Genomic DNA, 15,923 nt, shown 5'->3' on the forward strand with positions numbered 1-15,923 from the left:
TTGAGCATGTTGTAAACTGATATTAGGCTTATTTTGAGCCCCTCTTCAACATTGAAGAAGGGCTCAACACTATTTGGGACTTCCATGTTATACCTACCTTTACACTCCTCTTTTCTTCCCCATTCTTGCATGCAATGGCAGCCTATCATACTTTTGTTTTTGGCCATTTTACAGTTCTGAAAAAGTGATTATTTTGGTCCATTATTCATGTTTCATTTAGGTCCTTTCATGCTTTGGGTCCTCCATAGGTCACTTCATGTTATATCTCTCTTTTATTCCCCATTCTTGCATGTTTAGTTAGCCTACCATGTTTTTGTTTTTGGCCATTTTACAGTTCTGGAAATAGTCCTATTTTGGCCCATTCTACATGTTTTATTAAGGGTCTTCGGCTGTTTGGTGAATATTTTGCATACTTCATGTTATAGCCACTTTTGAGCCTCATTTTGCATCACATTTCTATCATGTTTGTATACTGATTTTGAGGCTTCCATATACTGTAAATATTCATATTTTTGGTCCCTCTTCAATGTTGTAGAAGGAAATTTTTCAGTTTGGCTTTTGCTTATATCACTTGCTTCATTACCCCTCTTTTGGCCCCTATTCTTGCATGCCATTTTTGCCATACCTATGCTTGCTGTTTGGCCATGTTTATAACTGTGAAAGTGCCTTTTTTGGGACTGTCTAGCTTCTGTCTTTGCATTGCATGTCCATGTTGTGCATGTTTGGCATAGCTATAGGCCATTTCGGGTGCCTAAATTCGCATTTCGGGACAATTCCTTGCATTTCATGTCATTTCGCCTCATTTCGGGACTGTTTTCCCCCATATATTTAGTGCTGAAATTCCATTAGAATGATTGCATGCCATTTTCATATCATTACATCGCATTTTGCCATTGTCTCGGTTTGCGTGCCCGTGTGCATGCATTTCGAGGCACCTCATTTTTATCCGCCGGCATCCTATGTGAGTGTGGCTGAGGCTCACTCATGTTGGTATAAGCCCATGTCATGTTTCCATGTCATTTCATCGCATTCCGTCATTGCCTCGGTTTGCGTGCCCGTGTGCACGCATTTCGAGGCACCTCTTTTTTATCCACCGGCATCTTATGTGAGTGTGGCTGAGGCTCACTCATGTTGGTATAAGCCCATGTCATGTTTCCATGTCATTTCATCGCATTCCGTCATTGCCTCGGTTTGCGTGCCCGTGTGCATGCATTTCGAGGCACCTCATTTTTATCCGCCGGCATCCTATGTGAGTGTGGCTGAGGCTCACTCATGTTGGTATAAGCCCATATCATGTTTTCATGTCATTTCATCGCATTCCGTCATTGCCTCGGTTTGCGTGCCCGTGTGCACGCATTTCGAGGCACCTCATTTTTATCCGCCGGCATCCTATGTGAGTGTGGCTGAGGCTCACTCATGTTGGTATAAGCCCATATCATGTTTTCATGACATTACATCGCATTTTGCCACCGCCTCGGTTTGCGTGCCCGTGTGCACGCATTTCGAGGCACCTCATTTTCATCCACCGGCATCCTATGTGAGTGTGGCTGAGGCTCACTCATGTTGGTATAAGCCCATATCATGTTTTCATGTCATTTCATCGCATTCCGTCATTGTCTCGATTTGCGTGCCCGTGTGCACGCATTTCGAGGCACCTCATTTTTATCCGCCGGCATCCTATGTGAGTGTGGCTGAGGCTCACTCATGTTGGTATAAGCCCATGTCATGTTTCCATGTCATTTCATCGCATTCCGTCATTGCCTCGGTTTGCGTACCCGTGTGCACGCATTTCGAGGCACCTCTTTTTTATCCACCGGCATCTTATGTGAGTGTGGCTGAGGCTCACTCATGTTGGTATAAGCCCATGTCATGTTTCCATGTCATTTCATCGCATTCCGTCATTGCCTCGGTTTGCGTGCCCGTGTGCATGCATTTAAAGGCACCTCATTTTTATCCGCCGGCATCCTATGTGAGTGTGGCTGAGGCTCACTCATGTTGGTATAAGCCCATATCATGTTTCCATGTCATTTGCATTCCGTCATTGCCTCGGTTTGCGTGCCCGTGCGCACGCATTTGAAGGCGTCTCATTTTTATTGCATTCCGCCATCGCCTCGGTTTGCGTGCCCGTGCGCACGCATTTCAAGGCGTCTCATTTTCATTGCATTGCGTATGTCATCACCTCGGTTTGCGTGCCCGTGCGCACGCATTTCAAGGCGTCTCATTTTCATTGCATTCTGCCATCGCCTCGGTTTGCGTGCCCGTGCGCACACATTTCGAGGCATCTCATTTTCATAGCATTGTGCGTGCTAGGCTGTATCTTAGTTGCATTTCATGCATATCATGCCTATTGCATCATGTCCGGAATAAGAGTTAGCCCGGGCACGGGAAACGAGGTACATTTCGTACTCCGAGTGACGGAATGTGTCTCAATTTCCCAGTCACCGACACTCTGGATTATCCATGATGGAGTTAGGTTTTAGCTGTAGTTTCATGTGCATTCATCCTATATTGAGTTGTGCATTTCGACTCCTCGGCCATCATGCCTCGGTATGCGTGATTGGTGGCACGAGGATCGAGACATGCATATATCTGTGCAAATACATTGCTATGCCCCTTTCCTGCTCTCTGTTGCAGCAAAACGAAGAATCAGCAACTTTTCGGGGCTTGGCACGCATTTCAAGAATAGGTGTAAACAGAGGCTAATTGGGGCATTCCGGTGGATTTCCGCGCAAGACAATCCGGACATGCATCATCCATCAGAAGCAAGGCAGTCCCTGGCTTGCACGCCAGTTTTACTTGTTTTCTTAGTTAATTTGTTAATTAATTAGGATTCTGTAATATTTTGGACTGTAATATTCTTTTATTCGGGACTGTAATATTTGGACTGTATTATTTATTCGGACCCTCTCTGCGAGGGCATAATTGTAATAAGTGTGCGTGAGTGTGATGTATGTCTTCCAACCCCACGTCTTTCTTCACTTTTATTTACCAGCTTATGATGGTTAGATTAGGGCATATTTAAATTAGCATACAGTATGACAGCATGTTTGCATTCATTCATCTGTATTGCATGCACTGGGCTCGGCGCATCATACTAACTGCATTGTATTTTCAATTTCAAAGTTGAATACATGATAGTTGTAACATTTCATATGCCATCTTAGAATAGCCGAGCCTGCTATAATTGCATTTTGCATGTGTTGCATTAGGCATTTCTGTATAATTAGGATCATGCATGATTTCTAATGAAGTTTCTATTTTGGCTTGGAGTACTCGGTAAGCTTTATGCTTTAGCATCCTTGCATGCGTGTGAGTGACTGCCATGAATAGCATGCTTATCATGAGGCAATGTGCTTATCTGATATAACTGCCTGAATGCCTGTGGGTGAAGGTTGGGTTACTTAAATTGGAATAAATCATCAAATGTTTTAAAGCCTACCTGCGGGTAGCAAAACATTTTCAAAAGCGAACATGAAATGTTTTGTTCTAATTCGGGCGACTCAGTCTATACTTGTATGCTGTGCGCATCACATAGTAACCTAGGCTAATAACCGGAATAAGAACTCACAATGTTTTCAAAAATTGATATCATGGTTAGTAGAGGCCGGTCTATGACCGGGCGAGCGGAGGTGCTCACGAAGTGACCTTCCCTAATCGTACCCAAGTTCCCGAGCCGAGGCAACTTTGGTGATGACGGACACGTGGCCTTTTGGCACCGAGTCAGGGTTTCCTAAATTTCCCAAAATAAAATATTTAGGTGGCGACTCTGTATCTGGCAAAGCAGTCCATGTTTGGCACTTCTTTCAAAATCTGTTTTCTCAAAACGATTTGCCAGATTTGGACTCTTTGGTTCAGACTTAGAACCGTGACTTTTGAGAGTCCTGAGCTGTAGTGACCCCAAAATGAACAGAACGGGACTAACCCTCCCGGGGCGTTCGGGGGCGTCTACAATATATAAAAAAGTTAATTTTTAAGGAGAAACCTGTTATGAGCTCCAAAATCATTATAAAATTATCAAATTCTTTTAATTTTAAACAATTAAGAAAATTCTCATTGACTAGCTTTCATTTACTTTTTATTTTACAATTCTACATCGGGAAAGAAAAAATAAATTGTTTCACTTACATAAAGTAAATCTTTGTCACGACTCCATTCCGCCCCTAGTAGAATGGTGCCATGATAGCCAGTAATTCGAGATTACCGAAGGCCAACTTTCAAAATTCACACACAAACAGAGTATACATATGGGGCATACAAAAGCGGAAGCAATAAATTTAAAGCTAAGTAGTCCATAAGAGCTGTGCATAAGTTAAATAGAATGGCATACATTCGTACATAGCTTTAATACAACAAAATGAAGTACAAAAATGCATCTTGACCAAAAGGTTTCTCAGCTATCAAATACAAAATACAATAGAATACAACTAAGAAGCATAATCTTCAAGATGCGGCAAAAGTGCATAATCCAAAACAAGTAGCAAGTACATCTAGGCATCACCGCCGTCCTGCTCGTCACCTACATATATATAGAGAGGGGTGAGCTTGGATACTCAGTGAATGGTATAAATAATAAAGGAGTTTGCATAAATGATATCTGAAATCTTTATCAAATCAAGGCACATCACATCTTGTACAAAATCCAAGGGCAAATCAAGTTTATCTAACAATCTTTCAAGTCTCAATAATTTAAGTCTTTCAAGGCTTTCAAGTTCCAATGGGTGACATTAACAAGGTTGTGCTACAAATGCTTATAGTCCCCTAGCACGTACGGATTTTTCAAGATTGTGCTACAAATGCTTATAGTCCCCTAGCACGCACGGACTTTTCAAGATTGTGCTACAAATGCTTATAGTCCCCTAGCATGTATGGACTTTTCAAGATTGTCATTCAAAACAAGGCTAATACTTGATATGAAAAATAGGGATCATCATTCATGCTTCACAAAATACTTTCCAAAACAAGTAAGGCGAAACTTTATCAAAAGTTAATAACATAGCTTTATTAAAAATACCACTCACATAGCTCTTCAGACGTCGGGGTCAAGGCAAGTCCAAGTCCTACAAACACATGGCAAAGTCCATTGAATACACTTTCAAACAAGTTCACATGCATACAGATGATCTCGGCATCCTTCGAAACCAAGCTAAGTCAAAACGAAACACTGTTTCTCATCTCGGGAAAAACATGCTGGGCGACTACCAGGTCTAGGCTGAGGTCCCACACCTCCTTGCTGAGGTGTTGCCTCGATGGCCACATTCAAGGAAATGAGGTCGGGAAAATCTGGGTTTCCCTCTCTTGAAGAACATATCGAACATGAAGAACATGAATCATGAGGAAGATGAATGCAAGATCATTATTTGCTATTATAAAATCTAAGATTTCATGCTATGAACTCAAAAACATGGACCTAGGTACCCATATTCGAGGATCTTGCGAGAACAAACACAAAACATGAATCTTAATGCAAACTTTCGGATCAAACAAGACTTTTTCTTCAAGAACACATGAACACTATTTTCTCTTTCTAAAACCAACTTTAAATCAATGCATGAAGTGCAGAACAGGTTCGATCGTGCAATGCAGCTAGATAAACATAAAGAACAACAAGAGTAAATCAAGAATCTAACCTCAATACACGAATCTAACGGTTTGATCTCTAGGAATCAAGCTCGAAGCCCACTCTCTCACTCTAAAACTTCTTCTTCTTCCTAGAGCTTCTCTCTCTACAAGGCAAATATATAATACAAAAATGTATATTTTCTGGGTCTGTCGGCTGAGTTAACCCTCTGCAGGGGTACGTGGCAACGGTTGGTTGGTTCTACTAAAAAAGGTGACTGAGTGAAAAGACAAGACTATGACAAAGTGTACTCAACAAGCTAGGCGGCAAGAGCACTCCGACAAGTAATGACATCGGCTAACAACAAGACTTCGGCAAGCAAGGGGCAAGGACATCGGCTAGAAAGGACAACACTTGGCCTAGCTGTGCCATACCTTGGCCTAGATGTGCCACACCTCGGTCTAGGTCATACCAATCCAGGAGTAAGGTCACTTAGGTTCAAGGGTAACATCTCGGCCTAGATAATACACATCTCGGCCTTGGTGATGAACACCTCGGCCTAGATAATGACATCTCGCCCAATATGTCAGGGCGAAGGTGGAGGTCAAACAAAGTGGTTTCAAGGAAGTTCTAGACTAAAGATGACCTCGGCTAAACTCACACCAAGCAAGGTACAAAACATACGAGAAACACTTAAGTAATATGAATCAAGGTTTGCAAAGATGCAACATATCAAGACAAGATCATGTAATATATATGCAAGCATGACTAGGCTAGAGTGAGGGTTATTACATCCTACCCCCCTTAAAGAAGTTTGGTCCTCAAACTTGAGTTACCTCGATTCAAGAATAACTCCGGATATCGGACTTTCATTTCTTCTTCCATTTCCCATGTAGCATCCCTGCCGTAATGCTCATTCCATTCAATTTTCACCATCGGTATTGCCTTGTTTTTCAATTGCCTCACTTGTCTATCGATAATACGCATTGACGTTTCTTCATAGCTCAAATCTTCATCAACCACAATCCCAAAATAATCAATCACGTGCAGTGGATCCCGAATGTACTTCCTCAACATCGAGATATGAAACACATTATGAACTTGACTTAATCTCGGCGGCAAAGCAAGTCTGTACGCAACTGGGTTAACTTTCTCAGAATTTCGAACGGTCCAATGTAACGGGGTGCCAATTTACCCTTCTTCCCAAACCTTGAAACTCCTTTCATCAGTGAGATCTTCAGGAATACATGATCCCCAACTTCAAACTCTAACTCTTTTCTTCTCTGGTTGGCGTAACTCTTTTGTCGACTCTGAGCGGTTCTAATTCTTTGTTGGATAAGCTTGATCTTTTCAGTTGTCCTTTGAACTAGATCGGGGCCGACCAAAGCTTTATCTCCTACCTCGGTCCAGCATATCGGCGATCTACACTTTCTTCCATACAGTGCTTCATACGGCGCATTGCCAATGCTAGCTTGATAACTGTTGTTGTAAGCGAATTCTACTAATGGCAAATGCTCTTCCCAGCTTCCCTTGAAATCCAATACACATAGTCTAAGCATATCTTCAAATGTTTGAATTGTTCTCTCTGTTTGACCATTGGTCTGGGGATGAAAAGCCGTACTAAACCTCAATTCGGTTCCCAAAGCCCTTTGTAAACTCTGTTAAAATCTAGAAACAAACTTTAAATCTCGGTCTGACACAATGGACATCGGCACACCATGAAGTCTAACAATCTCATTCATATACAATACAGCAAGTCGATCAACATTAAACGAAGTTTTAACAGGCAAGAAGTATGCTGACTTAGTTAATCTGTTGATTATAACCCAGATCGAATCCATTCCTTTTCGTGTCTTCGGCAAACCAATCACAAAGTCCATGGAGATGTGTTCTCATTTCCACTCAGGAATCGACAAAGGTTGGAGAAGTCCTGCTGGCCTCTGATGTTCTGCTTTCACTTGCTGACAATACAAACACTGGGACACGAACTCGGCTATCTCTCTTTTCATATTCGGCCACCAAAAAGTCTGTTTTACATCTTGATACATCTTGGTGTTCCTTGGGTGAACTGCAAATCTGGATCCATGAGAGTCTTGCAAAATCTTTCCTTTCAACTCTGGGACGTCGGCCACGCACAATCTTCCTTCAAACTTAAGCATTCCATTCTCAAGGGTGTAACCTGACCTCGGCCTGGTGATAATCTCATCGGCTACCTTCTTCAGGAATTCATCCTCCATTTGCCTTGCCTTTACTTCCCCAATAGTAGTCGGCTCTGCTGAAATCATGGCTAGGCATGCCAAACTTCCCACTGACTTTCTACTCAATGCGTCGGCTACCGAGTTTGCTTTACCTGGGTGATACCGAATCTGCATGTCGTAGTCCTTCAATAATTCAAGCCACCTTCTCTGCCTTAAATTCAGTTCCTTTTGAGTGAACAAGTACTTCAAGCTCTTATGATCTGTAAAAACTTGGCAAGAGGCTCCATACAAGTAGTGACGCCAAATCTTCAAAGCAAACACCACGGTTGCTAGCTCTAGATCATGGGTTGGATAATTCTTTTCATGAAGTTTCAACTGACGAGATGCATATGTGTAGACATCCCATTTTTGACCGACCTTAAGACTCAGATGTCACCAGTTGAGCGCTCGGTGATATTGCATATCGTGCTCGTTCAGAAGTTTTAGAGCATCGGCTGCGAGCCTTGCCTCCAGACTTCAGGACTCTTTCGTACCTTGCCTCGGTTTGCGAACCAAGCTCTGTTTTCTCTTCCTGAAGGGAGGGAGAGGTCTCGTAGATCATCTCTCAGTGGCCGCAGGCTATATTTTGTGGTCGTAGGCCATTTTTTTTTCCCGTTTGGAGCTCGGTTTCTGGTTTTTCGGAGCTGACGGCCGTATGCCTCGGTTCGGGACCACCTAACCACCTCCGTTTGCTCCGGTTTTTGGCATACACCTTAATTCCTCAATTTTAAGGAACACTGTGGCCCGAGAGACCAACTTCGTGGTCGAACTCCACCTCCGGTGCTTAACAGCCCATTTTCGGGGCCCTAAGCTGCGCGTTTCGGTCCCTCGAACCTTCGTTTTGCATCCGTTTTGGTTCATTTTTGGCAGGGACCTCTGTTTCATTGTTAGGAAGGTCGTAGAAGGGTGGGAGGCCAGTAATTGTTCTGACAACCAGTTTTATTCCTCCATTGCCCTCCGTCGCCCTTTTTTCTCACTTGAAAGCCAATGTTGACCACCCTAGGGCCACTTTTTCCAGACCTAAACCACATATTTGTGTTGTACACACCTGGGAGGCCACCAATATCACATGGCCGGCCAGTAATTGTGTTTGACCCTTTTGAACCCCTCCAAAAAGTGGATTTTTCTCTTTCCTGGTTTATTTTCTCCGGTTTTTGACCATATGGTTGTGTTGTGTACACATGGGAGGCCACCAATCTGGGGTGGCCGGCCACTAATACTGCTTGAACCTTTTGACCCTTGGCCAGCCGGCCATGGGGAGGGCCGGCCGGCCACCTGCAACTTAAATACCAGGCCGGCCTGGCTCCCCTTCTCTGGTACATTACAAATCTGTATTTTGCTTCCCCCCAGATTGTGTATCCGGAGGGCTGCACTTTTGAGAAAAAATTTGAAATCCATTTCCCCCCTTTTTCCCCCTCTCTTTTGCCTATATATCCAGGCCCTCCAGCTCCCTTTTGAAGGGTTAGAAATCTTGGTTTGGAGCTCCTACATTGTATCTCTCTCTCTACACTCCAACCCTCAAAACTTCCCAAACCCTACACCATTTCTACACCACCACCTAGCACCACACCACCACCATCATTTCCAGACACTTGGAACTATTTTCCAGAGCTAAGGAGCCACCAAACTTGGTCCAAGAGTTGTCAAAGATTTGGTCTTCAAGGGTAGGTCTTCTCCTCCCTCTTTCATGCCTTATTTTGCTCAATATATTAGCCATACTTGCTTGCATATTTGGGCTCCGACCCTAACTGAAAATAGCATTATTTTGAGGTCTTTTTCATGTTTTTTTTAGGGTCCTTCCATGTTTAAGGTCTCTAGCTACCACTTGCTTCTTTACCTCTCTTGTATGCCTCTTTCTTGCATAGTATTTTAGGCCTATTTGTAAACTGTTTTGAGCTTGGTTATAAACTATAAAGTGGCTTATTTTGAGCCCTTATTCAACATTGTTGAAGGGATATTCACTGTTTGAGGCTTCCTTTTGTCACTTGCCTCTTTATCCCTCTTTTAGCCTTATTTTTGCATGTTTTGTTATCCCCTTGTGCTTGTATTTTTGGGCTCTGGTCCGAACTTTAAATAGGCTCATTTTGACCCCCTCTTCATGTTTGATCAAGGGACCTTTGATTTTTGAAGTTCCCTTTTTGCTCTTTGTGTTTAAACCTCTTTTTAGGCCTTATTTTGCATAGAATTTTAAGCTTGCATGTGCACTGTTTTGGGTTTGGTCACTAACTGTAAAACACCAAGTTTTGGGCCCCTCTTCAACTTTGTTGAAGGGCCCTCCTCTGTTTTTGCCAGCAACCATCACTTGCTTCCCCTTTAGCCCATTTCTTGCACAATGTTTTAGGCCTGTTTGTGTTTAGATCCGTGGCTTGTTGAAAACTGTAAAGTACTTCATTTTGAGCCCCTCTTTAACTTTGTTGAGGGGCTCTTGGCCATTTAGGGCCATCAGCTGCTACTTGCTTCATTACCTCTCTTACGGGGCCATTTTTGCATGCTAGCTTAGTCCTATTTGTGTCCATTGTTTGGCCTTGCTTAAAACTGTAAATATGCTTGTTTTGGGACTGTCTTAATTTTGTCTTCACACTTCATGTTCAAATAATGCATGCTTTGCATAGCCATAGGTCATTCCATGTACTTAATTTCATGTTTCGGGTCTCATTCCATGTATCGGGTGCCATGTTTCTATGTTTCGGGGCTGTTTTGCATCATATTTTGGTACTGAAATTTGCATGTTTGCATATCATGTTTCATACCTTACCATGCTTTGTTAGAGTGGCATTTGTGCCTTAGGTTCGGTCCTCGGTTTTGCACGCATCTCGAGTGTCTCATTTTCATCTAATGGCCTCTTATGTGAGTGCGGCTGAGGTCTACTCATGTTGGTGTAAGTCCATTATGCATTGTGTATGCCATTTCATTTCATAGCATTGCGTATGCTAGGTTGTATGTTAGCGCATTGTGTATGCCATGTTATCTCGTGCATCGTGTATGCCATTTCATAGCATTGTGTATGTTAGGTTGTATCTTAGTTGCATTTCATGCATATCATGCATATTGCATCGTGCTTGGGATAGGAGTTAGCCCGAGCACGGGAAACGAGAGACGTTTCGTACTTCGAGTGACGGAACGTGTCTCAATTCCCTGTCACCGACACTTTGGATTGCCCATGATGGAGTTAGGTCTTGTTGTGTTTTCATATGCATTCATTCTATATTGAGTTGCACAATTCGACTCCTCGGTCATCATGCATCGAGATGCGTGATTAGTGGCACGAGGATCGAGGCATGCATACATTTGTGAAAATACATTGCCATGCCCTTTTCCTGCTCTCTGTTGGAGCAAATCAAGAATCAGTAGCCTTTCAAAAGCCTTGCACAGCATTCCGGCATCAATCGCAAACAGAGGCTAATTGGGGCATCGCAGTGGATTTCCGTGCCAAGCAACCCGAGCATGCACCATTCATCATCCGGAGCGAAGTCGAGATAGTCCCTAGCTTGCATGCTAGTTTACAGCTTTCTTAGTTTAATTTGTTAATCAATTAGAATTCTGTATTCATTCGGACTGTATTATTTATTTGGGACTGTATATCATTTATTCGGACCCTCTGTGCAAGGGCAATATTGTAATAAGTGTGCGTGTGTGTGATGTATGTCTTCCAACCCCACGTCTTTCTCCCTTTTATTTACCAGCTTATGATGGTTAGATTAGTGCATGTTTCAATTAGCATACAGTATGATAACATGTTTGCATTCATTCATCTGTTTTGCATGCACCGAGCTCGGCGCATCATACTAACTGCATTGAATTTTCAATTCCAAGTTGAATACATGTTAGCTATAGCATTTCATATGCCATGTCTAGAATAGCCGAGCCTGCTATAGTTGCACTTTTGCATGTGTTGCATTAGGCATTTCTGTATAATTAGGATCATGCATGGATTTTTAATTAGTTTCTGTTTTGGCTTGGAGTACTCGGTAAGTTTTATGCTTTAGCATCCTTGCATGCGTGTGAGTGATTGCCATGATAGTATGCTTACCATGAGGCTAATTGCTTATGTGATATAACTGCCTAAATGCCTGTGGGTGAAGGTTGGGTTATTTGGATTGGAACAATTCATTCACTGTGTGTTTTAAGCCCACTAGATAGTGGCAAAATCATGTTTTCTAAGTCCACTTGAGGGTGGCAAATCCACGTCTTAGCCTACTTGCGAGTAGCACCATCAAACCATTTTCAAACAAACAAACATGAAATGTTTTGTTCCAATTCAGGCGATCCAGTCTATACTTGTATGCTGTGCGCATCACATAGTAAATCTAGGCTAATAACCGGAATAAGAACGCATAATGTTTTCAAAAATAGATATCATGGTTAGTAGAGGCCGATCTTTGATCGGGCGAGCGGGGATGCTCACGAAGTGACCTTCCCCAATCGTACCCAAGTTCCCGAGCCGAGGCAACTTTGGTGATGACGGACATGTGGCCTTAAGCAAACGAGTCAGGGTTTCCTAAATTTCCCCAAAATAAAATATTTAGGTGGCGACTCTGTATCTGGCAAAACAGTCCATGTTTGACACTTCTTTCAAAAATCTGTTTTCTCAAAACGATTTGCCGGATTTGGACTCTTTGGTTTAGACTTAGAACCGTGACAATTTGAGAGTCCGAACTGTAGTGAGCCCAATATCGAACGAAACGGGGGACCTCGTCCTCTCTGGGTGTTTGGGGACGTCTACAGTTTCTGGCGACTCCGCTGGGGACTTAGAGAACTTGACTCGAACTCATGATATCTGGTTTTGACTACACTTATGTGTTTCTTTGCATTGCATTTGCATTGGTGCGCCTAGGACACCGTGTTTTCCATCTTCTATTCCTGAACGGTTTGCCGGAGGCTTGTCTTGACAACGCATGACCATAAGGCTGACCGGTTGTGGGCTTTGCCAGTATGGGAACACAAACCCCGGTTTTACCGGGGCACCCTTTTGACCATTCGACCTAGTGCATATTCGGAATCCATAGTGACCATTCCAAACTAGGATAGGTTGTTTACCCAATATAGGTTGTTTGAAACCGCTATGTACGTAGTGAAACCCTAGCTCCTGACAAAATAGGACAGGGAAACCCTACCCCAACATAGGGTTGTTTTGGCTCTCACTTGCTTGCTATGTGCTTTTAGAGTGCGTCTCTACAGGAATGCATGTATTAGTTTGCAAGTCTGGGTATCAGGCCTGCGGGCATCAGAATGTGAAGAATCAGTTTTACCCAAGGGTATCAGATTTGAGGCAGAATTTTGGGGGTAGAATTCAGTAGAGGGCACAGTCATCCTACTATGCTCGTATCTGTTTTGGTGAAGTTAGGCTGAGATGCTGCATGTTTTCTCTTTTGCTAGGGGTAGTTTGGGAACTATAGCTTCAGAAGGCTTCGATATCTCCCGGGTACATTGGACTAGTGCTGATAGACTTTGTTAGGTCAGAAATTCAATTCAAGGGCAACCAGTGTTCTTTCACTGAGGCAAGGCAAAGAAGGGCCAGACAGGGCTCATTGGTTCATCTGATCTGACAGTCACCAGTCATATCATCAGCAGACCCGTGATGGCATAGGGTTCGGAAGAATTTGTGGCCGTGATAGCAGCGTTAAATCAGGGAACTGCCATGCAGGCTGAGACCAGTATTGAAACGCAGTGCCCATTTGGGGCATCTTCTTCACATCCAGCTTTGGGACCCCAGCCGAACTTTGACCCACTTCCGCCAGTTGAAGATTTGCAGTGTCCGAATCCTCGAGAAAGGTTGACTCAAGCTCAGGTGCTCAGACCCCTGGTGCAGCCTAATGAGAGAACTCAACCCTTTCATGTTGATGAGTTCAATCCGACTGCAGTGAAAATTGCAAACCTTGAGAAGTAATTCAAAAAGGCACAGGGCCTTAACTCTATTCCCGACATTGAGGATGGGCACACCGAGGCTGCCATCCGGCTCCCAGACAAATTCAAAATGCCATATATCGACCGTTTCGACGGGTCTGGAGATCCAGTGGTACATATCCGACTTTTCTTGGATGTCCTGAAGCCGATGGGTCTGACTAAGCCACAGAAGCTCTCTCTGTATGGAAGAACCCTATCGGGTGTAGCAGCCACTTGGTACGCTAAGTTGGAGGACAAGGTGAAGCAAAATTGGGAAGAATTGGCTGAGGCCTTTGTCGATCAGTATTCCTACAATACCCAAGTTGAAATAACCATCCAAGAACTTGAAGCAACCCACCAGAACCCAACAGAGCCTTTTGTGGAATTTGTTACAAGGTGGAGAGCAAAGGCAGCACAGATGACAGATCGTCGCCCTTCTGAGAGGGATCAAGTGCAGATAATGGTGCGAAACCTCGAGTATGATATGTTGCAAAAGTTGATAGTCGCTCCGCTATTCACTTTCAAAAGTTTGCATGAACTGGGGGTTCAGGTCGAGAATGCGTTTAACAGTGGGATCATTCCCAGAACAAGGGAACCGACAAGGAGGATGATTTCAAGGAGTACCAATGCTGGAAGTAGCACTATTCCCGAACCCACTGAAATCAATACAGTCACCACAACCAACCCTTTTGCCAAACCAAGCCTACAAACCGTTGGCCCAGCCCGAGCTCAGGGCAGAACTTTCACCCCCCTCTATATGAGCCTGACTAGCGCACTAAAACTCCTGATGGAAAAAGGGCATCTCAAACCCCTTGATCCTCAACCTCTTCCCGACCCACTCCCAGCCAGACATAACCCTGCCAAGTACTGTATGTACCATCAGCAGCGCGGTCATGGCACTGACCGTTGCTACCGCCTTCGTTATGAGGTCCAAAATCTCATCGACAATCGGATGATAGCTCCACCTTCAGACCCTAATTACCAAACATCTCCTGCCTACCTCAATCTCGTTTATATACTGCCATCCACCTATGACCCCAGCATATATATCACCCCGGCCCACCTACCCAAGCCTGAGGTGTTTATCCCAGAAAGCATGGACTTATGCATAATGGGTGCACCTGAACCTCAACCATCTCAAACCCGTGAACCCACTACTTCTGAGTTGATGGGAATGATTAAAGATCTTCAAAGAACCATAACAGATCTGGCCTCCGGGACATCGGCTCTGTCATCAACCACATCACATACCAGGGAGTTCATGTCAAAAGGCTCCCCGATCTTGGGACGGGCTGCATTTGAGGAAGGCCAATCCCTTGGCAAAGTGGAGGTGAGTGGAAAGAACAAGGTAGGGGCGGACATGGATCCCCATGAACATCTCTTGTTTGTTGTTAAGGCTTTGAAAGCCGAGGGACTGAACAAAGAGTAAGTCCTCGCAGTTGTTGCAAAAGCTATGGATGACACTTTCGCTACTCAAGTTGGGGGCAGTCTGAATCAAAGGGAACATCGGGAGAAGGGTTGTCATACCAGAGACGATCATGTTATCTCTAATCCTCCATTCGGTAGAGATCGACAAACCAGGCCAGCACCTGCCAATCCCTTTGCTGGTGCGCCCAGTAAAAATCCATAAGCCTTGAAGTACCAACCCCGAGGTCGGAGGGTTTTCCATGCCCTCTATATGCCTTTGTCCAAAGCTCTCCAAATCCTTATTGGACAAGGCCATCTCAAACCCCTTGAGCCACGGTCTCTCCCGAACCCTCTTCCGACTACACATGATGCTACCCAGTACTGCGCGTACCATCAACAAACTGGCCATACTACCGACGACTGCTTCCGTCTTCGCCATGAAGTACAGGATCTATTCGACAATGGGGCCATCCTTCCGCCGAGCTCAGCAAAGTCTATCGGCACTGGATCAGTGAATTTGGGGCGATAATGTTATGTGATCGGGGGATGAACCACCTGCAGGCAGCGCTCGATTAACTCCAGACGTGGGAATGGCATGCACTGTTCTGAGCAATATGCAAATACCAATTTTTGTGCTTTCTGACTTGGGTATTGGGTCAGTCTTGTTGTGTTGTACAGAGTCAGTCTTTTCTTACTGAGTCAGTTGGGTCTGTCTTGTTGTACCGAGTCAGTCCTGTTTTGTTAGAGTCAGGTGATTCCGGGGGTGTTACCTCAGGCGTCACTGTTTTGTTTTGTGTTTGTCTTTTTGCTTTCTTTTGAGTCTGTTTCTGTCTTGGAGC

This window comes from Camellia sinensis, chromosome 4, assembly GCF_055761805.1.
Source record: "Camellia sinensis isolate YWXY chromosome 4, ASM5576180v1, whole genome shotgun sequence".
In the NCBI taxonomy this organism is placed as follows: domain Eukaryota; kingdom Viridiplantae; phylum Streptophyta; class Magnoliopsida; order Ericales; family Theaceae; genus Camellia; species Camellia sinensis.